The sequence below is a fragment of the Nannospalax galili genome, unplaced genomic scaffold, assembly GCF_000622305.1.
Source record: "Nannospalax galili isolate Female #2095 unplaced genomic scaffold, S.galili_v1.0 scaffold312, whole genome shotgun sequence".
Lineage (NCBI taxonomy): Eukaryota > Metazoa > Chordata > Mammalia > Rodentia > Spalacidae > Nannospalax > Nannospalax galili.
This window is the reverse complement of record NW_008335967.1, coordinates 9,847,028-9,874,095: the sequence shown is the minus strand read 5'-3', so window position 1 is coordinate 9,874,095 and position 27,068 is coordinate 9,847,028. Positions and strand designations below refer to the sequence as shown.

Below are 27,068 nucleotides of genomic sequence, written 5' to 3'. Positions count from 1 at the left end.
CCCCAGTATATGGTCAATCATGGAGAAGGTTCCATGGGGTGCTGAGTAGAAAGTATGTCCTTTGGTGCTTGGGTGGAATACTCGGTAGATGTCTGTTAATTCCATTTGATACATGGTATTGTTTAATTCAGATGTCTCTCTGTTAACTCTCTGCCCTGTTGACCTATCTAATGGAGACAGTGGGGTATTGAAGTACCCTACTATTAATGAGTTGGGGTTCATCTGCGTCTTAAAGTCCTGTAGTACTATTTTTATGAAGTTGGGTGCACTAGAGTTTGGTGAATATATGTTCATGATTGTAATATCTTCTTGATTCATTGTTCCTTTGATCAAAATGAAGTGGCCCTCTTTGTCTCTTCTGATTAGTTTTAGTTTAAAGTCTATTTTGTCAGATATTAGAATTGCTATACCTGCTTTTTTCTTAGGACCATTTCCTTGGTATATTTTTTTCCATCCTTTCACTTTAAGATACCTTCTGTCCTTGAAAGTGAGATGAGTTTCTTGCATACAACAAAAAGATGGGTTTTGTTTCTTAATCCAGTCACCTAGTCTGTGTCTCTAATTCACCTAGTCCGTGTCTCTAATTAGTAGATGTGAAAAACATTATCATTGAAATCTACCTGATGACTTTATATCCATGCTCAGATGCCAAGGAGCTCAGAAAGTAACCGAATGTGACTAGTAATAATCTGATATATAGAGATTAGAAATGCATGTGCATCTTAGTGTCAGTTGTATTAAAAATGAATTTTTCTATATGAAACCGTGTTTTAATAATGAAAAGGAGATCTTTTTAATATTGTATAACTGTAACAATTCAACTGTAAACCTAAAAATGTACAGCCAATTTTGTAAGAGATGCAGCCTACCTCAGAAAATTGTTCTTGAATATGTCAATGCTGTTGTAACGAAATGCTTCTTCTAAGTATGTGGTTATTAAATAAATAATTAAAAATGTGTATGTATGTATGCATGTATTTGGGTGTATGCATGTCATGTTGCATATACAGAGGTCAGAGGACAACTTGCAGTAGCTCATTCTCTCTTTCATCTTGTAGTTCCCAGAGATAAAACTTAAGTGATCAGAGTGAGCAGCAAATGCCTTTATTAACTGAGCAATCTTTGCAGCCCATTTCTAAAATCTTGAAATAAATTATTGAAAAGGAGTAAATCTTTGTTTCTACCACAAATTCCTTGTTGAAATCATAACTTCCAGTTTGCCTGTATTTAGTGTAAGTAATTAAGGTTAAAGGAGCAGCATGGAAAGCCATTCCAATTGAATTAATTTATTTATAATATAAGACACCAAAGATCCAGCTGTCCCTTCCCTCTACCTCTCTACTTACCCCTCCCCTGCCCGCCCTTTCCTCTCTGTGCACTTGGAAAAAATGTTCTGAAGGATGGAATCATCTGTCGAGTCAGGAAAAGAGCCCTTGCCTGAACCTGAACTATTCCTGAAACCTTGATCTTGGACTTGTTAGCCTCCAGGACCATGATAAAATAAACGTCTGTTATGTATCATCTGCTCTTTGCTCTTTTATAATGACAGCCTGAAAATATTAGACAATTGTGAAACCTGCTAGGTCCTATTTCTATCGTCATTTTACTGATGAAGAATTATCTATGACATATAAAACTTGCATGTTCCTAAATAGCCATCTCACCTAGAATTTTCTATATACTTTAAATTTACCATGCATTCATTCATCAAAAATAAAACCCATGTATTAACATTTTTTCATAGACCCCAAGCACAAGTCAGAGACCCCAGCTCCAGAATCCCTCTCCTTAAACAGTTTATTCTGTTTCCTCAGCTCAGTTTAACTGGAAACGGTTTCATCCATGTAGAGTGTATTGTAGACATTTAATTTGTATTTGATTTCCATTTCATGGACATTATCTTGTGCTAGATTTTTACAATGCTGGAAAAAAATAGTATTATCTAAGGAATTTTCCTCATTATCTAGCAGAAAGCCTTGAAACAATCAAAACACCATGTCACCTCTGCCATCTACATGTTTTTAGGCACACTTCCTTCCAATTTCTAACAATCTCATTAACTCATGTCTCATTACCAGAAATATATGGTTAGAGTTCATCGTTTTTAACCAGCCTATTTTTTCCCCTGTTTCTTTCATAATATTTCTTAAAAAATTGTGGGTGTTTATGTTGATCTCATGTTTGGAATCTTAGACTGGCTCTTCAGGAAGACTTGGAGCCAGTCCCTATCATGGCAGACCATCTCTTTTATTATTTTGCTCTCCCTTAGTTCTCTAATCTCATTGGCCCTGTGAAATAAAATAATTTTCCAGAAATCCTTTCCTTCTTTCTCTCTCAACACCTATATATTTTCCCTGGTTTATATTCACACCACACATATTTTTCGACTTAACATTTATTTACATATCTGACTCACACTGAATTGAACATCTTTAGGGTGGGTTTTAAGCCTCATTTATTAATCTTGTAACTTTTGTATAATACTTATTTTAATGTCTTGCTTCATATATACTTGTCAAATTAATAATGTCAAGTCAAGCACTGAGGAAAATTAACACCCAATCATTTAATTATTCAATTAACCACTTCTTTATTTTCACTTGTTTTATCAACATTCATAAGAAAAAATGATATAGGTAACAAAAGCAAAAATATTACCATTCCCATCATTGAAATTAATACATTGCCTTCCAATGGCATCGCCTTCCCAACACAATATTATAGAAAATGGGAATTGGGTAATTCTTTGCTTCTAACAGTTTTCAGACCTTTTAGAAGAATATCTGTATCAAAGACACTCATCTTTGCCAATCTTGCAATGATTTAAAAACCGAATGTGTCTTGGGCTGGAGAGACGTCTCGGGGGTTAAGAGCACTGCCTACTCTTGTAGATCACCCAGGTTCATCGCTTAGCACTCACATGATGGTTAACAACTGTTTGTAACTCCAAGTCCAGAGGATCCAACGCCCTCTTCTGACTTCTGTGGGCATTGCATAACACGGGCGCACTTACATAGATGCAGGAATTACACTCATACACATAAAACAAAAATAATATATCAAAAAATTAAAAGGGCTGGAAAGATGGCTCAACAGTTAATACTAGATGCTCTTACAGATGACCTGGGTTCAGTTCCCAGCTCCTACATGGTGGCTAATGACCATCTGTAACTCCAGTTCCAGAGAATCTGGTGTCTTCTTCTGACCTCCATGGGCATTACATAACAACGCAGGCAATACACTCATTCACATAAAATAAAAATAAGAGATAAAATATCTTTTCATTAAAAAACTAGAGTCAGTTCATAGAACAAGTAGCATTTATGGATATAAAAATTTAATCTGTAGGACTTCTGTCAAGGGATAACCAGAAAAATCTGAAAACATAAACAGATGGGACTTAATGCAAGGAATTCGTTGTTAATTAGATAATAAAAGAGCTGAAACACAAATGAGGAAATTTAACCAGGTAATTAAGAAGCAGGATCTCCTGCTTATCCATCTATACCTGAGTGACAAAGCAAAGATGTGGCATCACTAGACTTCCGGAGCCAGTATCATAGGTAGAAAGCTAGAGCAATGATAGATTTTTTTTTCTGAGAGATAAAGGTCTAGAAAGACAGTTATTGGATGGGAAATAAAAACTATTATAGACAGACACGAGAGGGAGATGCATGGTATAGGTTGAAATTTGAAGTTTAAAATTCAAAATGTGTCTCACAGAGTCATGTGTTTAGTACTAGGTACCTGGCTGGTGGCACTAATTTTTGAGTTGATGGAAACTATAGGGGGGGGCACCTGGCTGGAGGATATAGGTCACCAGGGGTTGATCACTGGAGTATGTATCTTACATTAATCATTGCCTGTTATGGCTCACTCTGCTTGCTGGCTGCCAGGAATTGAGCAGCTCTATTTTTCAGCCTGCTGTCACTGTGCAGTGAGGAGCACTGCTTCACCGCAATCTCTTTGCCATGGCAGAAGAAGACCTCTGAATCCCTGAGCAAAATTAAAACCTTCCTCCTTTTAAATTGTTCAGTCAGGTGTTCTGTAATAACAATGAAAAGTCTAACAGAAAACGATTACCAAAGCAGTGGGATCATTGTTGTCATTCAACATGGTCATCTGGTCCTAAGCCCTTGGGACTAGTTTGTGGGAGGAATTTTTAAATGTTTGGAGAGAAGGCTAGAGATTAATGTATAATTTGCGTGGTAATTCAGAATAATAGAACAACAATAGAAATGATGACAGTAAAAACGTCCTTATAATGTTTCCGGTGGCTGGTGACTCTCGCTGGAACTTGACTGGAGCCTATTTGTGCTGCACTTTGATTGCGAACTCTATGTTTTATCCATGCCCAGTGAGAGGCTGAGTATAAAGATGATGAACTAATTAATTTGACTGAGAAAATTTTAGAAAATATCAGCATTGCCTTAGGCTGTGACATGGCTTTTGAAGGTTGTAGTTAATAATGTTTACAGTAAGACCCTGGATCAGAATCAGAGCAGAAACATTTGGAAATTTTGCAGCTTGCTCAGAAAAGAAGAATGTTTATAATTGGAGCCAAGAAAGAGGTTTATGTTTTACTAAAAGAGATCAGTTTTCTTTTAAAAAATGAAGTTCTAGGACAGGAGGAAAGATACCTGCTGATACCCCAGAAATCATTGAATCTCCTCCCATCACAAAACCAAATATATAAATGTCTGAAGTCATTTGGAAGATTTTCTCTTGAGAAAAGAGATCTGTAGGGACATCATGTCCACATAAGGCCCTCTATGAAAGTGGTTCTTAAAATCTGCTATCGAGCCACTCAGAAGTTATTTCAGCGATGATCTAAAGGGCACTCAATACCACTTGAGCTGGTGGTACATCTTGAAAAACCTACAAATAGTGCTGGTTTTATAGAGCTACAGACGATAAGAGTTGTGTTGTTATGGAGGCTTCCACACAGATTTTAAAGGAATTGGCTGCAAGTCAGGAAATGTGCATAGAAGAGTCAAACATCTGTAGGTAGCTACTAAGAGGGCAATGTGTGAAGATGTGAGGATGAATTCTAAACTTCGGTGGAGAACCAAAGATGTTGGAGATGACAGGAATGTGCAACATCTACAGAGGAAAGCCACTGGCACAGAGTGGAACCAGATCAAGAGAAAGGCCATATGGGATGCAACTGTCAGAGCCATAGAGAGGTTCCAGGGCTGTCAGAGCCCGCATCATACTACCACATGCCATAGATATCTACAAGATTTAGTGATTGTGTTGCTGCATTTTAGTCTTACTTTAGTTCAGTCATTCTTTGGCATTATATCCTTCCCTTTTGGAATGGGAATGGTTGCACTGTGCCATTATACATTAAAAGTATATAACTTGTTTTTTATTTTAGAGAAGTTCACAGCTGAGAGTTTGACATGAGTTTCAGAAGAACCTTTGGACTTCAACATTTGGACATTGTTGGAACTTTAAGACTATGATGATTCTTAGAGATAAGTTACATGAATTTTGTGTTTTGAAGTGGACATGAGCCTTTGGAATCCAGGGTTGGAAAGTTTTGGTTTAAATATGAAGTGTCCCTCACAGGATCACTTGCTGAACCCTTGGTTCTCAGCTGATGATACTATTTGGGAAGTGATGGACATCTTACAGGTGGGTGTTGGTCCTAGTCATGGGAAGCAGTACATTGGGGACAGATCCTTATAGGATACATCATATTCTGTCTCTGTCTCTCTGACTCTGTCTCTATCTCTGTGCCTGTCTCTCTGCATTTCTATCTCCTTCTCTCCTTCTGTCTTTCCTATCTCAAGAGGTGAGTGGCTCTGCCGTATAGATGTTCTCTCTCATCATAGGAAGTAAGAGTCAAAGCAGTCAAGAATGATAGATTGAAACCTCAGAAAGTGTAACCAAAATAAAATTTTCTTACTAAGCTGTTTATGTGTAGTGTTTTATCACAGCAATGAAAATTCTAAGATAGTACATATCCTGGACGCTCCTTTACTTCATAGTTCCTTGACAATGTCTTCCATTGATCAAACACAGGTAGAGACTAGCTGATACAGATATTCACAAATACAACTTGTAAAGATGTCTGTTATATACAGCAGAACATAGAAATTTTAGTATACGGAAGTCACAGATACCCATGAATGATTATCCTACTGTGTTTTCTGCTGTGATAAGTACTATGATCAAAAGCAACTTGGAGAGGTTTTGTTTTACCTTATACTTCCAAAGCTCAGCTCATCTTTGAGGGAAGTCAAGGCAGGAACTCAAGCCAAAATCCTGGAAGCAGAAGCTGATGCAGAGACCATGGAGGTCTGCTGATTATTGGCTTGCTCTCCTGACTTGCTCTGTTACTTTTCTTAGTCTAGGACCAATTGCCAAGGCATGGTACCACTCATACAGGTCTGGGTACTTCTACATCAATGCATAATTAAGAAAAGCCCTCATAAACATGTCCACAGGCCAAGATGATGGAGGGAATTCCTCAATTAAGTTTCTTCCTTCAAGCTGACTCTAGTTTGTGCCAAGCTGACAAAATTAACCAGCAAAATAATCATCTAAGGAATATGATATCACTTCTATTTAAATTTAAAAATCAAGACCATAGATTATTCCTTTTTGTTTCACTATTTTTAGAAGATGTTAACAAACAGAACATATATCTTGAAAATTCTGTATAATTGAGGCTTATTAAAATTTCTTATTACAGGGTCATATATAGATCTGACCAAAAGTGAAGGAGATTTTCTTCTGGCCTCTACACTGAAATCATCTGAAAGATCATCACTGTGGACTCATCTACTTGACTAATTATTTTACACATCAAAGTCTGATTCTACACAGCAGAGATGATTTCATCAGGTCTACTTGACCATTTAGAAGTCATGTGTCAAAATTCTAGTGAAACAGGTAAAGGAAAAAAACTTATAAGAATAACAAGAAAACGGATTAGAGTATTGACACTTTGGGCAGGAAGAAAGAGAACAAAAAGAGAAACATGGGCCATCAAAACCATTTTATCTTCTTCAGAGAATGGTGTAGAGCTTTTCCTGAGTGTTTCTCAAAAAGAAATTTGTTTTTTTCTTGTCTTTTTAAAAGTGTCTGCTCATTCATCACTCTTTAAGTTTTATTAATGCATATTGTTTGTACTAAATAATGAATTTCATTAAAATATTTCCATACAATGTATTTAGATTACGTCCACTTCTCTCCTGCTCTCCCTGTCTCGCTCTTGCTGTCTTCCTTCCTTCCTTCATCCTGCTGGTCCCTCCTTCTCTCAAGAAGTTCCACTATCAAATTACCTTCTCTATAATTTAGCAGGTTTCTCTAGTAAAGAAAGCATAGCTACAGAGGGTATAGTGAAAACAGAGTGACTATGTTTGGATTATAAAGTGCAGATTGTATTTATTTTGGTTTTGGGAGGATGTATTGGTAAAGACTGGACAGAAGTCATGTAATCCTAACACTTCAGAGGAGGCTGACACAGAAGGAGTGTCATGGCCATGTTCAAAGTCAGTTTGGGCTGTATAGCAAGACCTTGTCTCAAAAAAAAAAAAAGCAACAATAACCAGAAAACAAGAAAAAAGAAACGATAAATGAACTGTGTTGGAGTCTCGTATAAACAAATCCTGGACCCTGCGTACTGTAATCTCTTTTCTCTTCCCTTAACATATATCATGTCAAGTCTGCACTGATACATCTTTTTCCATTTGAATAAAGCAGGCTTCACTCTTATTCCCTTTCTTATATTATCTTATATATGGTACTCTTTCAGAAATGAAAAATTCAACATTGGCTGTCAAACATCATCATTAATCATCCACGTACCATTGTAGCGTAATATATAGAAAGCATGGTTTGCTTTTAAAAAGTATAACAGAAGTGACATGTAAAAGATGTTTATTAACAAAAGTTTTATGGATTTTCTTTCATTTATTCCCTCAGCTAGGTAAATTGATTTTGAAATTTAGGAGTAATAAAAGTTGAAAATCTTTTTTCTAACATAGAACTTTTGATCATGAAGTTAAGTTTAATAAGATTGCATGTTCATATTTGTATCAATGGAAAGAAATTGAGATGTGTAAATCAAGTAAACAAAATTCTAGAACGTGCGATGTAAATGTCACCTTGCGTTTTCGTTGCTCAACAGCACAGTGAAGATTTCTGTCAAGTTGGTGCTGCTGTTGGAAACATTAGAAGCAAGGCTCTAGAGCTCATTTATTATCAGAGAAACTAGAGAGAGTTCAGAAATTGAAGGGACACTTCAGAAGGAAATTCTATGATCTTCTACTCCAAGAGCAATCACAATAGGATGCAAAGATATTCAATCTAGACCATTTTCTCTCTCTGATTCTTTTTCTGTTATTACTAAGCATTTGTTTTACATTGTACTTTTCTATTCTTCGAATTTCATAGAATTGACTATGAATGTTTCTACTTCCTAATCACATTCAGAATTTTTTTAAATAAAATTGAGGCCAACCATATTGTTTCAGCTTCAGCAATTTTTAATCATCCCATTTTTGTGTTCTCTTATTCCACGTTGAAACTTGGACCTCTGCTCCAGTTTTGCATTGCCAGTTCTTGAAATGGGTATCCATCTAGGATCAAATCAGATGACGTCAGAGAACCAATGTCCCCAAATATGGTGGTAGTAACCCATACACAACAGGCTTTCTCTTTTTCAACATATATTTTTATTGAGCTTTTTTCCATTTCATACAGTACATCTTAATCATAATTAGACTCCTTCCCCTATCTGCCCCCTTCCACAGCCCCACCACCTCCAGATTTCATTCAGTCTGTCCTATATGTTAAGGTCTATTGAGTCAAGTTTGTGTCCCCACATGACCCTCTGTGTGAGTTCATCCACTGGAGCTTAGTCAGACTATCCATCATCATTTACAAAAGACCAACTCTCCCTCACCCAGCAATGGTCAACTGTCAATACTTCCTTATCTAAGATTGGAGCTTCTTGCCCATTTTTCAAGTTCTATGCTGGATTTCAGTTTGTATGGGCCTTGTGCATTCTGTCACCACTGCTGTAAGCTCATATGAACAAATTCCCAGAAGCCTGGAAAACTGTTTCCTTGTGGTTATCCACCTCCGTTGGCTCTCAGTCTTTTCACCAGCTCATCTGCAATCCAGTGGGTGAGGTTTAATATAGGAGTCCTATCAAGGGACACACACTCTGCAGTCTCTTATTCTCTACATTTTGGACAGTACTGACTTCTGTGTTAATTGTCCCCTGTTTCATGAGGAAGCTTGATTATACACCAGGTTTCATAGCAGTTTTGATAGAGGATGGAGGGCAGAAAAGCTGTAGGTAGGTAACAGTGTGGTTTCCTTATATAAAGAGAATTTTTCTCAGCCTCAGCTTCAAAGCTAGTCACAAAGAAATAAGAAACTATGCTCCCTTTTAGTGGTTGGTCATAGTAATCCAAGAGACTCCCAAAATAACTGAGGTTATTTCTGGAGCCCTTGGTTATCTCCCTGAACACAAAGGTAAGACCCTATTGCTGAAGGCAGGGCATAATTTGGACACAGGACTTGGTGTAATGGAGCAGGAAGTAACAGAAGCCTTTTCCCTGAAGACTAGCTCTCATATTTTAGAGGATACTATGTATGCAAGTTGCTAAGAGAGAAAAATAATCAATGGTTCAACCCAGTACTAAAGCCAAATAAACATAACGACTGGCACTGCAAAGTACCTCTACTGGTGCAGTAGTTGTTCTTTTATCTGGGGGGTAATCAATAGCTACCTAATTGGACTTAAAAAAAAAACCCTCAATAGGAGTGTACTCATGTGTGGCACTGTAATTATAGACAAATATATATGGCTGAAGAGGTCATAGATCCTAGAGAAAACCCTATCTTTATCATATCTCTAGACAAATGAAATTTCTTACCACATGCTAATTATGAATCCTTATATTTATAGACGAGTATACCATACGTCATACAGCATTCATCAAAGAAGGTGTGTTTTTTTGTTTGTTTGTTTTTGCAAAATATGGAGGTTACTTCAGAGTTTAACACCTAGTCACATACAGAGAAAATATGTCTAAGAAATACCCAGCCCTAGGTGACACATCTACAGTGAAACCTCTATACCTAAAGCTCATGGAACACAGAGGAACAGGGGGTGGAGAGAATACTGGTGCATCCCTCAACTCTCACCAGGGAAACTTCCTTATACAACAGAGTCTGATGCACACAGGCCACAACTGGTTAAGACTCTGAGAGAAAAAGACTGCAGAGTGTGTGCCCTTGGATAGGACTCCTATATTAAACATCACCCACCCACTGCTCAGGGACCATTGTGGAAGAGGGGGGCAGAAAGATTGTAAGAGCCAGGGTTGGTCCATGAACATAGGGAAACAGAGGCTTTCAGGGCTCTGGAAACTTGCCCATGTGAACTTGTGGCAATGGTGGCTTCAAACACAAGACCCTTGCCAACTTGGTCAAAAAATGGCCCAGTGTGGTGTGAGGGAAATGGAGAGTGGGCCAACCCTAGCCTGAGAAATCATGCACTGAAGGATATTCAGGTAAAGTTCTTGACAGGATGAGATTTAACATGTATCACAGAATACATGAGGCCTGATGTATATGGCGGGGTATGGGGACATGGATGGGGGAGGGGTGTCTTAATTTGATTAGGAACTGCTATGTGAAATGTAGAATAGCTCAATAAAAATATTAACAAATAATATTTAGAAAAGGAAGAAATTGCTCCATTTCCAAATTTTTCATACCACATTTTTGTATAAGAGGAATCTGTTTCATTTTGCAAATGTTGAATAACAGGTTTGGGAATTTAAGCTCCACATTTTCTATTGTGTAAGTAATTACTGGCAGAGCTTGAACCAAAGTCGAAGACATCGATGTTTCACTGTGCACTATGCTAATTTTAATTCTTTATTCATTTAACACTGAACAAAAACAGAAATATTTTTTTGGCCAGTGAATGAGCAATCTCTGCAATAAGCCTGTGAGCATAATTCTGCAGACTGCAGCTGACCACTGTTTGGGGGAAAAGCATTAATGGATGGGCTCTAAATTTCTGAACAGCTTGTAGCCTGTTTGCTTTCAAGGTACTAACACCCACAGAACAGGTTTCTTGCTCAAGGCTTTGTTTTCTTTCTGGATGTGGACTATGAAAGATAGGAAATTTGGCTGGAATTAAATTATACTTGCCACTAATTTTACTTAAGATATTTCATATAATCAGTATTCTATTTATGAGGTTCCAAAGATTCTACTACTTAGGAAGCAATTCGTGGTGTCCCAGGAGTGAAAGAAATTCATAGAATCAAAAGTAGAACAGAACATTTCCTACGAAAAAGGCTTTGGATTTCAGAAAGTAATTAAATTTTGTGGTAAGGGTGAATAGCTTGATCAGAGTTGCTGCTGGTAAACTACAGATTCAAGGAACAATGAAAAAGTTAGGTAACATCTTCTATCTTATATACCATCTTTCTTCACTCTTTGACATACCAGCTAGGACACCATCTTTCACTATACAACTTTGAGACACATACATATTCTTCAAAGATGGAATCCTGTAAAAAGAAAAGGCAAGAGTTCTTGATGATCTACTGTTAATAAATTAATGAAAGAAAGGACAAAGTAAGGGAGGGCAAAAAAGAAAGGGAAGGTAGACAAAATTTTGTTTTAGAACATTCCAAGAATGATTTTTATCTGAGTATAATCAGATACCACATGATGCATTAACTTTCCATCCACTTCTTATATCAATGAAACATTCTTTTTTTAATCACTTTATTATTTTTATTTTATGTCTGTGAATGCATTGCCTACACACACACACACACACACACACACACACACACACACACACATATATATGCACCCCTGTCATGCAATGCCTGTAGAGGTCAAAAGAAAGCATCAGATTCCCTTGGAACAGGAGTCACAGATGGTTGTTAGCTGCCATGTGGTTGCTGGGAATAAAACTAAGTTCCTCTGCCAGTGCTCTTAATTGCTGAGCCATCTCTCCAGCCCCTCAATGAAGCATTCTTGAGGGAATTATATTTAAATAAATCAACAAAAAATATATGTATTTGTTGAAATTTCTATCCCTGGCTCCTGGTTAAATTTGTGATATATTTAAACATAATTTTATACACACACACACACACACACACACACACACACACACACTTATCATCTATCTATCAATCATCTGTCTTTGAGGATGAGATAAGGAAAATGCAAGAAGAGAATTTTATTTACAAAGCCATTCAAAATAAAATAGTAGCTACTTCACATAGATGTGTTTCCAGTGATTACTACGTACAGTGTCATATGAAAACATCATAAATCAGATTGTTTTCATAGGATAAAGAAAATAAAATCATGTTATGACTCTTAATAACAGCTGTCTAAGACAAAACCAATTTCTCCTGCGTTTGCAAAAAGCTAAGGAATGAAAGTTGAATGCTTATACTTTTTCTACATGAACTGAAATGGGAACTGAAGCCAGAGAAACCAAATTATGGTATGACTTCATTTAAAATGCATACTGTGGGGGCTGGAGTGACGGCTTAGCAGTTAAGAGCACTGACTCCTCTTACAGAGGACCTGGGTTTGATTCCCAGCACCAATGTGGTGGCTACGACCTGTCCTTACCTCCAGTTCTAGGGGAACCTGAAGCCCTCTTCTGACCTCCGCGGCACTGCACGACACAGGTGAACTCACAAACATGCAAGCAATACACTCATACACATAAAATAACAATAATAAAGAAAAATTTTAAAAAGTAGAATGTGAAAACTGAGGAAACATCTCACACTAAGATTCAAAGCATGATGGGTTAACCAGACTCTAGGAGATGGACCACACCCAAGGAGCACTTGGAAGGCACAGACTGGATTCTTGAAAAAAATAAATCAAAAGCTGAAGGACAGTTAATAATGGGGGATGTAAAGCCGAATGGGGACTAGTGAGGAAGGGAAGGGCTGGAGATGAGGGGAGTGGGTTCGAATGTGATCTAAACACATTGTATGAAATTCTGGAATCAATAAAAATGTTTAAGAAAAACAAAATAAACATCAGTGTATAATACACTCAAATATCTACAATACTCATTTTTTTTTGAAACGTACCACTTCTCTTGATTCTGACTACTGATAGCTTTTGTTTCTGAGCATCATACTCCTCATATTGCTCTTCCTGAATATGGTTAGCGTCTTAAACCAGAAAAGTCAACAATTCTCGACCTAAAGTACATCCTTTATTCCATCAGGGCTGACAAATAGTGCAAAGAACACAGGGCATTCAACTCATTTTTAAGGAAAAATAAGTTACTGACATTTAAAACATCATGTTCAAACACATTTAACTTTTCCCTGCACATTCATTAAGTTACTAATAAAATAAAGGTGAATGTGTTTATCATTTATTAATGAGAAAAAATTAAGTATATATTAGATAAATTTAATAAATAACTTTTTAAACATTTTTAACATGGTCTGTCTTTTATAAGGAGTTTTTTTAAACTATGTATTTAATAACCACATAATTAGAAGAAGCATTTCATTACAGCAGCATTGGCATATTCAATCACAATTTCCAGAGCTAAGATGTATCTCTTTCAAAATTGGCTGTAATTTTTAGGTTTTGAGTTGAATTAATATACTTATACAATATTGTACTCAGTATAAACTCTGTAAGACATAAAACTGAATGAGATTTTAACCTTTGAAAAAGATCTCCATTTCATTTAAAAATATACTGTTTCATACAGAAAAACTCATTTTTAATGCAACTAACACTTAGATGATTGCACATGCATCTCTAATCTCTATATATCTGATTAATACTAGTCATAGTAGGTTGCTTTCTGAGATCCTTGGCACCTGAGCATGGATACAAAGTCATCAGGTATATTTCAATGGTAATATTTTTCACATATGCTAATTAATATGAAGCATATTTTTAAGCTTTTTCCTCAAATATAACTCATTTTTTAAAATTCATTGATTTGTGTGTGTGTGTGTGTGTGTGTGTGTATTTCATACAGAACATCCCAAACAATCTTATTCATTTATATACCCACATCCCAAATGGCACCCTTGCGTAGCTCCCCCCTTCCCCACTGGAGCCCATATACTTTGTCATCCCTGTTACTGTCCACCGTGCTGTCCATGCCCCGGGCTTTTCCACAGTTCTTATCCATCTGCTGAATCTAGTCAGCCTATCTAGAGTTCCTTATTTTAGGAAGATCAACTCTTCCTCATCTAGAAGCAAGCAGTCGCCAATATTCCTTTAGATAAAATTGGTGTTTGCTGTTCATTTTCCCAGTTCTATGCTAGGTTACTGTTTGGGAGTCTCTTGGGCCACCCTGGCCAACAACTCAAAGGAAGGTATCTCTTGTCTGGCATTGTTTCTTGTTATGTAGCCTTTAGCTTTACACATGGACTCTTAAAGAATTATATCAATCCCTTTAATCCTTGGTTATGCTTTCCTTTTTGGTGGTTAAGACCATGTAGTTGGCCCTGGTAAACAAATTTATTTTTACTGTTAGGGTCATTTGAGGATCTGTTCCTCAATGGTCACATGGGCTTGGGAGGAGCATCTGGCTCCTTTCTTTTATCATTTCCATCTCTGTAAAGATGAGTCAAAGGTCCTGCTCAACTGTGGATGGTTTCACTTGGAAGCATGGAGGAAATGTTTCCTCTGTGTTGACCCTCCTCTTTGTAGACTGGACACTGATTCAAGTCCGTCTGGTTGGGGTCCCCATGGCCTCCTAGATCAAGAGGACAGGTGACTCACCACAATTACAGGACATTTTGAGAGATGCTCCACAGTTCCATGGAACTTAGTCAATTTTGGAGGGCAAGGAGCAAAAACCATCCTTTACATCCCTCTGACCAAATTAGTATAAGCCTCAAAGTATGGCTGTTCAACATCCAAGACCACATTTTCATTATCCACTCATTAGTTGAGGGACCAAATTAGTAGAAGCCTCAAAGTATGGCTGTTCAACATCCAAGACCACATTTTCATTATCTACTCATTAGTTGAGGGACAATTAGGTTGCTTCCATCTCTTAGCTATTGTTCCACCAGTGCTATGTAGATTAAGCTTAGGCAATGACCAAAGGTTCTCAGATAAACATTGACCAGACTTATTATGTTCCTTGAGCTAGTTGTGAGTATAATTTGTCAGTAGGTTTTTGAACTAATATGGTACCCTCTGTTTTTTTAAAAACTAGTTAGGCATTATTTATCTCTTGCATTGTCTAACACTTCCACCATGGTTTCTCCATTTAAAGTGCCCCTATTTTTCCCATTTCTCTCTTAATAATGCCCTTCTCCTATGGTCCCACTTCTTTTGAGTTCCTTCTTTCCCTTTATCCCCAAGGTTCCTTCTATAATGCTCCATTCCTCCCCCCCTTAAAATAAGCCCATTTTAATCCATGTCTCCCTTATTAATGCCTGTTTCCTACTGATCTTCTCTTTCAGATTCTTTCTTTTCCTTTACCACTTGGTTCCTTTTCATGATCTTGGGTCCTGTAGTTATTTCTGGATACATACACACTTATAAGGATTTGGTGCTAGGATCCACATATGAGGGAGAACATACGTTGTTTTATTTTGTTTTTTTTTTATTTTTCCTGAGTCTGTGTTACATCACTTACTATAACAGTTTCTAATCCCATCCATTTACCTGCAAATTTCATGGTTTCATCTTTCCTTTCTGCCGAAAAAACTCCATCATATAAATGAACAACATTTTCATTGTCTGCTCATTAGTTGAGGGACACTTAGGTTGTTTCCATCTCTTAGCTATTGTGAAAAGAGCCACAACAAACATGGATGTTTAAGTGTCTCTGCAATAAGATGAGTTCTTTGGGTATATACCAAGAAGTGGTATAACTGGGTCAAATGGTAGCTTCATTTGTAGTTTTTTAAGAGTTCTCCACATTTCTTTACAAGTTTGCAGTTTCACCAGCAGTGGATGAGTGTTCCCCTTTCCCCGCATTCTCTCCAACTTTTGGTATCATTCTCTTGATTTTAGACCATCTGTCTGGGATAAGATGAAATCATAAAGTGGTTTTAATTTGCACTTCCCTCATTACTAATGATGTTGAACACTATTTATGATGCTTCTTAGCCATCTTTATTTCTTCTTTTGAGACTTCTCTGTTCAGCTCTTCAGCCCATCTTTTAATTGGGTTACTTCCTGTCTTGATTCTTTGTTCTTTGAGTTCATTTTATATTCTGAATGTTAAACTACTGTTAGATGTGTTACTGGTGAAGATTTTCTCGCATTCTGTGGGTTTTCTCTTCACATCCTTGGTTGCTTCTTTTGATTTACAGAAGCATTTTTGTTTATTGAGGTCCCATTTGACGATTCGTGACCTTGTTTCCAGAGCAATTGATATTTGGTTTAGAAAATCCTTTCTTACACCTATATCTTACAGGTTATTGCCAAAGATTTCTTCTAACAATTTCATAGTTTCAGACTGCATGTTCAGGTCCTTGATTCATTTGGAGTTGACCTGGTGAAAGATAGGGGTTGCGGAACATACTGTCTTTCTTCCAGTGAATGTTCTTGGCAACTTTGTCAAATATCAGGTAGCTGAAATTGCATGTACTCATATTTGAGTCTCCAGTTTTGTTCCATTGATCTACGGGTCTATTTTTGAGTCAGTACCATGTTGTTTTTATGACTATGGCTCCGTAATACATTTTTAAATCTGGTATAGGAATTCCCCCAGCATTGCTCTTAGTGATAAGGGTTGCGTTGGATATCCGAGGTCTTTTGTGCTTCCATATTACTCTTGTGATGGATTTTTCCAATTCTGTGAAAAATGTTATGGGGATTTTGATTGGCATTGCATTGAATCTATAAATGCCTTTTGGTAGGATGGTCATTTTCACAATATTAATTCTTCCAATCCATGAGCATGAGAGGTCCTTCCATCTTCTGATGTCTTCCTCAATCTCTTTCTTTAAAGAGTTAAAATTTTCATTGTAGAGGTCTTTAATGTCTTTGGTCAGGTTTATTTGGAGATATATTATTTATTATTTATTTTCAGCTATTCCGAAAGGGAGTGTTCCTATGTACTCTTTCTCTGATTGTCTGATATTGGTATATATGAAGGCTACAGACTTTTGTAGATTAATTTTGTAACCTGCCACTTTACTGAACGTGTTCATCATTTTTAGGAGATTTCTGGTAGAATTTTTGGAGTCTCTTAGATATATCATTTGCAAAAAGGGATAATTTGATCTCTTCTTTTCCAGTTATTACTCCTTAATTTCCTTCTCTTGTCTTATTGCTCTTGCAAGAGGTTCAAGCACTATATTAAAAAGGTGCAGAGATAGTGGACAGCCTTGTCTGGTTCCTGATTTTATTGGGAATGCTTCCAGTTTTTATCCATTTAGAATGATGTTGGCTGTGGGTTTGTTATATATGGCTTTAATTATGTTGAGGTATGTTCCCTCCAGTCCAATTCCCTCTAGGACTTCAAACATAAATGCATGTTCAATTTTGTCAAAAGCCTTCTCTGTATCTTTTGAGATGACCATATGGTTCTTGTCTTTAAGTCCATTTATATATTTTATGACACTTATTGACTTATGTATATTGAACCATCCCTGCATCTCTGGAATAAAGCTGATTTGATAATGGTGGATGATCATTTTGATGTCTGTCTGTATGCAGTTTGCAAGTATTTTGTTGAGAATTTTTGCATCTATGTTCATTAAGGATATAGATCTATAGTGTTCTTTTTTGGTTGTATCTTTACCTGGATTTGGTATTAGAGTGGTGCTGGCTTCATAGAAGGAATTTGGAAGTTCTCCCTCCATTTCTACCTTTTTGAGTAAATTAAGTAGTATTAGATGTAGCTCTTCTTTTAATGTCTGATAGAATTTTGCTGTAAATCCATCTGGTTCTGGGCAATATTTCATAAGGGTTTTTGTAATACTGTTTCAATTTCCTTATGTGTTATTGGTCTGTTTAAGATTTTGATCTCTTCTTCGTTTAGTCTTAGAAGTTCCCATGCTTTTGGATACCTGTCCATTTCTTTTAGGTTTTCAAATTTCGTAGCATATAGGTTTTTAAAGTATTCCCTTATACTGTTCTTGATCTCTTTGGTGTCTGTTGTGGTGTCTCGCCTTTCATCTCTGATTTTGTTGATTTGGAGGTGCTCTTTCTTTCTTTTGGTTAACTAGTCTGGTCTAAGGGTCTGTCAATCTTGTTTATCTTTTCAAGAACCAGCTCTTGGATACGTTGATTATTTGTATTGTTTTCTTTGTTTCTATTTCATTAATTTCTGCTTTGATTTTTGTTATTGATCTTCTTACATGCTGGGTTTGGGTTTCATTTATTGTTTCTTTTCAAGTGTCTTGTGTTGCAATGTTAAGTCATTTATTTGTGTTCTTTCTGATTTATTAATGTAGGCACTTAGAGCTATAAACTTCCCTCTAAGGACTGCTTTCAAAGTGTCCCAGAGGTTTTGTTGTGTTTTTTGTCTTTTTCATTTAGTTCCAGAATACTTTTCTTTCTTAATTTCTCCTTTGACCCTTTCATCATTCAAGAGTATTTTGCTTAATCTCTTTCTGTTCAGATAGTTACTAGCGTTTCTTCCAGTGATGATTTTAAGCTTTATTGCATGGTAGTGTGATAGAATACATGGAATTATTTCAAACTTTTTGTATTTGTTGAGATTGTTCTGTGCCCCAGCATATGGTTGATTTTGGAGAAAGTTCCATGGGGCACTGAATAAAAAGTATATTCTTTGGTGCTTGGGTGGAATATTTGGTAGATGTCTTGTAGGCCCATTTGATGTATTTATTGTTTAATTCAGATATCACTGTTAATTCTCTGTCCTGTTGACCTATCTAATAGAGACAATGGGTATTGAAGTCCCCTACTATAATGAGTTGGTATTAATCTGGGTCTTAGAGTCCTGTAGTACTGTTCTTATGAAGTTGGGTGCACTAGAGTTTCGTGAATATGTGTTCATGATTCTAATATCTTCTTGGTCAATTATTCCTTTGATCAGAATGAAGTGTCCCTCTTTATCTCTTCTGATTAGTTTTAGTTTAAAGTCTATTTAATCAGATATTAGAATTGCAACACCTTCTTTTTCCTAGTACCATTCGCTTGGTATATTTTTTTTTTCCATCCTTTCACCTTAAGGTAGTGCCTGAACTTGAAAGTGACATGAGCTTCTTGTAGACAACAAAAAGATGGATTTTTAAAAATCCATTCAACTAGTTTGTGTCTTTTACTGGGGATTTCATCCACTTATATTTAAAGTTATTAAAGAAAGGTGTGCATTGATTCCTGTCATTTTTATTTCTGTTCATATTCTTGGTGTAGCTGTGCCTTGGCATAGGGATGCCTTCATTAAGTTTCTTGCTGTAACCCCTTGGGTATAGTTGTTCCTTTCTTCAGCTCTTTGTATTGCTTCAAGAACTCCCTGAAGGGCAGGATTTGTGGGCATGGATTCTTTCAGGCTATTTATGTCATGGAAGATTTCTCTTTCCCCTTCGACTATAATAGACATTTTGGCTACATAAAGTAATATGGGTTGGCATCTGTAGTCATTTAGAACTGGGAATACTTTGGTCCAGGCTTTTCTGGCTTTCATAGTTTGCACTGAATTATCAGCTGTAATTCACATTTTTATATGTGACTTGTTTTTCTTTTGAAACTTTCAGTATTCTCTCTTTGTTCTGTACCTTTAGTGTTTTTACTGTGATGTGCCATGGAGTGTTTCTTTTCTGGTCCTGTCTATTTTATGTTCTATATGTTTCTTGTATTTGTATGGGCTTGTCTTTAATTTTCAGAAATTTTCTTCTACAATCCCATTGAAAATCTGGTTCTTACCATTATCCTAAGATTCTTCTTCCTGTATGTCTATGATTCACAAGTTTGGTCTTTTTATGGTGTCACACAATTCCTGCATATTTCATTCTTGTCTTTTCTTAAGTTTTTCAAGATCTTTGAGTGGTCTGATTTGTCCTCTTTGCCTTCCAGTCTTGATATTCTGTTCTCCATTTCATTCATCCTTTTGGTGAGGCTTTCTCCTGTCATTTCTAATTGACTTGTTGAGTGTTTCATGTCCTTCTTCAGTTCAGCCTAAGTATTCTTCAATATTTCTTTTTTTCTGAGTTCATTCAGCAGTTTATCCCTATCGTCTTTCAGTTCTTTGATTTCTTTGTTTTTGTGTTCTTTAAATTCACTGTATTCTTTTATCACGTTTATAATCGTTCTTTTGAGTTCCATGTCCTGTGTTATCTCTAGGGCATTTTCATGGTACTCCTCTACAGGACTGTTGGTACTTGGTGGGGGTATATTATTTGGGTTATTAATGTTATGATTTTTTTCACTGTGACTTTGACATGTGGATTTCTTTTGTAGTTTCTGATTCTTGTGTGAGACTCAAGCCTTCCTTTGTTGAATTTAGGTCTGCTTATTTTTGGAAACTTTGTGTGCCTTTGTGGTTTACTTGTTGGGCATGAAAAGCTTGTTGGTCTAGGCTTCAGATTCTCTCTTCTGATTTTATATTGTAGAGGCCAAATTCCATTGTCTTACTGATCAGGCGTTCCTAAAGAGGCCCAAGTCAGATGAGGATCAGATGCTCTGAGGCTTTCTCCTAAGGTCTAGATGTCTACAGAAAAGATGCTGGACATAGGAATTTGGGAGCTGATCTGGTCTGGGACCAGGGCCTAGGAAAGATGCTGGCTCCAAGAAGTTGGTGGCTCTGCCACCAATTGTTGCAAAGGGAAGTGGGGGTAGGCTGAGTTCCCAAGGGCTCCCAGGGACTATAGGGAGGAATTAGGTTCATCCGGATGCAAAGGATCAGTAAGCAGTGGGCAATCTGGACCAAGAGGTCAGTCCAGAGGTCTGGGTTGCCAAGACAAGTAATGGGCCAGAACCCTGGCAAGGACAAGAGATGGGGTGGGGGAGCTGGGAGGGTGAATGAGGCTGGGGGAATCAAGGTGCAGTGGGCATGGCCAAACACACCCAAGAAAGAATGTGGCCCCAGGATCCTGGTGGCTGTGCTGCCCCTGGATGCATAGGAAGGTGGAGGCAGGAACAGGCCCCAAGGGCTCCAGGGATTAGAGGGAGGAATTAGGTTGGTCTGGATGCAAAAGATCAGAAAGCAGGGGGAGTCTAAGGCAAAAGGTCAGTCCAGCATTATGGGGTACCAAGACAAGAAATTGTCCAGTGCTCAGTCTAGGAGGAGAGATGGGGTGAGGGAGCGTCAGTGAGGCTAGGGGACTCAACGCACAGCGGTGCCACAAAACTTAACCAAGGAAAGATGCTGGCCCCAGGAAATAATAAATAATATTTTTAAAATCACTTACTGTAAATTGTGGCTTTACCCTTAATGATTAAACAAAAATAAAAAATGGTTTTATAGAAATGAATGTAGTCAATACCATAATAATTCACTAATTTTATTGATTTTTTTGATTTTCATACAATGTTAGTTGATGGTATTTCTATCCCTTCTCCTACCCTCTCTTCCCCTATTGTTTCACCTAATTTAATTTACTCTATTTTATCTATCTATCTATCTATCTATCATCATCTATCTATCTATCTATCTATCTATCTATAATCTATCTATCTATCTATCTATCTATCTATCTATCTATCATCTATCTAGGTAGGTAGACTTATAAAGTCTAATTTGTGTTTCTAAATGTCCTTCAGTGTGGGTCCATCCACTGGAGCCTGGTTAAACTACTAAGGGTCCCATGCTTGAAGGAGATTGTCTCTTGCCCTTTCAGAAGCCCTCTTTTGGTGAAATTTCTTAGGTGGGGTTGGAGCTTCTACCCACTTCCTCATGGCTATGCTGGCATTTTTTTCTGGTTTGAGCTTACATGGGACGTGTGTATGCTGTCATCATTGTTGTGAGTTCATATAAATAACTGACTACCTATTTCCTGTTTCTTTGTGGTCATCCAGGACCTCCAGGTCTTAAAAATTTTCCAACTTCTGCAATGATCCCTGAACCTTGGGAGGCAGAAGTTTGATATAGGTGTCTTTTTCGGGATTCTTGATCACTGTGGGTTGGTCAGGTGTGGGTTTCTGTGTTAATCATCATCCGTTACATACGGAAACTTCTATGGTGAGAGTTGAGAGATGCATTAATCCTTGGTTATAACAACGAGTTGTTAAGATTCAGTTTAATACAATAACTATTTAGTAAAAAGCTAGTAGTAGGTTCTCCCCTGTATCCTGTGACCTGTTTAGCTTCAGGTTCCTAAACCTGATATCAATGTCCATATGGGCTCCATCCTAGGAAGCACATCTTGTCAGGGTAGTTGTTGTAGTTCGCCAGATTCGCAGCTGGGTAAGTTTGGTGATTTTTTTTTTTTTTCATTCCAGTAGCATGCAGAGCACCCTGAAGCACTATGAACACTAGCCAGGGGAGCTGAGGCTCTGAAGTCAAAGTCAACCCCCGCTTGGTTTTTCTGGTGTTTTTTTTTTTTTTTTTTACAGCTCATGTATGTAGTGTATTCAGCAATTCAATTTTAAAATTCATAGATGTCAAGAAACTAATTAAAGGGCATGGTAGGGGAGCCTTCTTGGAATGGTTGGAAGAATGCAATGGTATGAAGGGGGAAAGGGGAGCCTGTGACTAGGAAGGGTTAAATGGGATAGGGAATGAAAGGGCAAGTCAGAAGAAGGAGTATGGGGAAGGCTAAGTAACACTAAAGCCTTTAGAAAAAGTCATAAGGAGACCTTCCACTATAGCAGATTCTTTATAGATATATGTATAGATATATATCGATGTATATCTTAAAATATATTAAAGGGAGTTATCCTGTAACAGGGAGACATTGCCCTTTCTAGATGTCATAGGTTAATGAGATATTTAAAAAAAAAAAAAAAAAAAAACCTCAGCGCCAGGAATGGACTCCTCTAGAAGTTGTTGACCATGAATCCCATAGACTCTCAAGAAATATTTGTTGTTGTTCTTTTGTTACCCACCAGAATTGAATAGTACGCCAGAGATTTTTAATGTGGTTTTATTTTCTTTCCGTATTTGAAAATGTCTTTTTCTATTTCATTTAAAATTTGAGTGGGATGTTTGGGTGTGTGTGTGTGTGTGTCAAAAATTGTTGCCTTTGTTATTCAATAATATTCTATAGTATGATATTCTATAGGGTGCTTAATCATCCATCGAATTGCTACTTCGAAAAATAGTTCACAAGTAGATATATGAAATTATGCTTTTAGTTCTAAGTCTAAATCTTGCTGTTGAAATTTCTGGTCTATTTATTAAGTTACTATTTGTTTATTTATGTACATTAATTATTTATTGAGACTTTCATACATGAATATTACATTTGCATTATTGTCACACTTCTCAGCCCCCACCACTCCTCCAATGCTCCCCACTCCCTCTTAATTTCTTGTCCTCTTCTTTATTATTGCTACACCAACATACATTTATAAGTATGCATATATATATATATATATATGTAATGTACTAAGTCCATTCAGTGGTGCTTTTGTGTATACATGCTTTGGGCTGTCCTCATGGGTTTAGATAACCTCTCAGGGAGCTCTTGTACCTGGAGAAAACTGATTCTCCTACCTTTAGCATCCATTGAAATGGTTGAATCAAGTCTATTGAATGGCATTTCCCAGCTCTTCACTTTATCTTCTGGGTTTTCTACATTTTCTTCTGCAGTCTTCCATGAGCCTTAGGAAGATGGTATAAATATTTACTTTAGTAATGGAATCTCAGTCATTACCTGTAGCTTCATCTAGAGAAGGATCCCTGTGACATTTCCCCCAGCTACACTGATATGTCAACTTATTTTGTTATTATACAGATCTCAGGCTACCATACTATGTAGATATCATGGGTACAGCTTCCCTATCATGTCCAGAATGCATTATCTAACAGCAGCCATCTGGTTCCTCTGAGTCTTTGAATCTTTCCACACCACCTCTTCTGAAATGTTCACTGAGACAGCATTAGAGTTTACATTGTATATGTATCACTTAGGGCTTATTTATTTATTATTTATTATTTGATGCAGAGAACTGATAGTGGTTGTGGGCATAGCATTGAACAAAACATTTATACCATCTGCTTAAGGCTCAAGGAACACTGCAGAATAGGATACAGGAAGTGTACAAAAGCCAGAAGATACAGTGATGAGCTGTGAAATGCCATTCTATAGACTTGATACAATCATTACAAGCATTAACTCATAGCAATTATAGTTACCTGCATGGGGCTCACACAATACAGGCCCTATCAACAGTCAGTCAAGGAAGGGAATGGGGCTCATAGGGTCCTACCCTTTACCTCTGAAGTTGGTTCTTTATAGATTTTGGGAGAAGTGGAACCACTGTCTTTAGTTATTTATGCACTGTTTTGCCCAGCAGGCTCCAATGGATAATTCTCAACCTATGGCTATACAGATGGCCCTGGTTAATTTCATTGATCTACAAAATAAATTGAACAGATATGAACATGAGAGATTTGTGGGGAGGAAGTTAGGGGACAGGGTGGTAGGGAGATGGGGTGAGAGTGGTCAGTATGCATTTAGTACATGTGCAGAATTATCTAAGAACAAATTTAATAGTGACTTCTGTTATTTCCTGACTCCTCATTCCTCTTCCTCCTCTTTCTTCTGCTTTACTTTCTTTGACTTTACTTTTATTTTATCACATTTTTGTTACTTAAAAAATATGGAACATTTTTGAAATTTGTATTTCATCCTTGCACAGGGATCATGCTAATCTCTGCACTCTTCCAGTTTTAGTCTATATGCTGCCAAAAGGAACACATCTTTAGCGTTTAGATTCTGATGCCTTTGCATGTATAAATAACTCCACTGCAAACATTTTTTAATGGTTTTAATAGTAGATCTTGGTACTTTCAGCATAACTAAGATAGAGGCAATATTAGTATAACAAGATGTTATTATTAGATTTCTTTGATATAAGTTAGAATTCAAATCCCTTATTATGAATGCATTTTGAATCAACATAAAATATTTCACTCATGAATAAGCAATGTACTTATAAATTATTTAAAGCTAACCAAAGGTTAAAATTGCATATTTACAATAGCTCACTCATTTATAATTACTTCACAAAGTCTTAAAAATGAAGATATATGGTTTTTTTGAAACACTCAAAATCTAAATGGTAAAGTAAATTATGTTTCATGAACAAAATGGTTTTACGATTAAAAGTGTTAAAAATTCTAAGTCTTGTACAGATTTTCACATTTTTCTTATTTCTTGTAAATTATAAAACTCTCTTCTTTTAAATCAACCATGATGTTTGCCCTTTTAAATTTACGATGGATATTGTACAATTAACATTATCATGACAACTGATATGTGAAAGCAATACGCTTACACCAAGTAATTGCAACGAAATAATCCTGGCATTTCTCAAGCACAGAAGCAGAACATGTTCTATCTCAGCATCTAATCTTTTCTTTTCCTTCACCCTTACTTAAATTTATTTTTACTATTACATTTCTTTATTTTATTTAAGGCCCACAAATTACATTATTCTAGATAAATTTTTGTTTTGCTTTCTCTACAAGAATGAATTAGTATACTGTTATAAATAGATTCACGAAATTAGTCTATTTATTCTGCCTCATATTTGTTAACTTTAATTAGTGGCTGTTACCTTTTATTTTGGCATATGTATGTGGTGGGGGGGTGTGCTCATCTGTGTATGTGTGTGTGTACATTGGCATATGTGTGTGTGCCTGAAGTTGTTGATGCTTGTTTCCTCAGTCATTCAACAGGGTCTTTTGATGATCCTCAAACTCACTGATTCCCTCTAGTATAGCTAGCCAGTTTGCCCACAGATCCTATGACTTTGCATCTAGAGTGCTGGGATTACAGGTCTCGACATACCTCCAGGCATTTATACATGGTCCTCATGGTTGCCTAACAAGCCACCCATCCCCTGACTCTTGTTACCTTTAAAAGCCAACCCTTTATTGAATTATCAATGAAAGTAACAACTATGTATTAATATTGGTCATTAGTCATATGTGCTCTATATTCCTTGGGATATAGTCACAAATTGATATTAAATATCCATTTTTATAAGTGTATCTTTATGTTATAGAGTGGAGTGAGGCTTTTGTATTTCAGTTTTATTTTCCTGAATAGCTATCTGTATTTTCTTCCTTTTGTTGAGCCATCTAGAAGTTACTTAAATTGTTAATTAAAATCTGAAGAGAATTGAATTACTCTAGATTTTTCATACTTTTGAAGTAGCCCTTTAGATTATGTAAAAATATTTAGTTGTATGTACTTATTTGTGTTTATAAGTGATAATTCTAATGTAATGTTATCAATATTTTATATAGACTCTGTGATCAGATTTGATGATATAAGTCCTAGTCTACCTTCAGCATAATGATATAACACAGTATGAAATGAGAGGGAAAGGAATCTGAAGTGTGCTTCTGAGGCCAGTAATAGGGAAAGTTAACATGGAAAATCTCCAAGCATGCAGTCAGACCCTCAGGGTTTCCTTCAGCCCTGCTATTCCCACTGTCCAGCTGGAAAATTTGATCACTTATAGAGCTAATCCACACATGTTAAAAATAAACTGGATGAATTAGATCTAGAAGGAGCAAAAATGTCCAATAATATAAATTTCTATAGGGAAGAAACAGTTATTATAATGTTATCCAATAATGGCCGAAGTACCTTTCACACTATTAAGATTCAAATTAAAATACTCATGAAGTGAGCAGGGAAGAAAGATCAGTAAAGTGCTTATCATGCAAGCAGGAGGAGCCATACCTCATAAAAAACCTAAGCACAGCAGAGTGTGCTCGTAATCCTAGTGCTGGGAAGGTGGAAGCAAGTCCAGACATGACATCTGAGGTTGTCATCAGGCCTCCACAGACGTTCATCACATGAACACATAACCCACATGGACACACAGACACAATTCCACACACGTATATACAGATACACACGCATACACACATCAATGATGAAAGATTTGGGCAATTTAAATCCTATTTAGAGTAATAATATCTTTCTATCCTATTAAGTAACAGGTCT

The 27,068-nt window shown here is 36.7% G+C and overlaps 1 non-coding gene across 1 annotated transcript; it reads right to left on the bottom strand.

Moving 5' to 3' along the window:
- Nucleotides 1-24,699: 24,699 nt before the first annotated feature.
- LOC115069962 lies at nt 24,700-24,803 on the bottom strand. Its single transcript, XR_003849193.1, has one exon. It is a non-coding gene; the product is annotated as a U6 spliceosomal RNA (small nuclear RNA).
- Between the last annotated feature and the right edge of the window lie 2,265 nt (nt 24,804-27,068).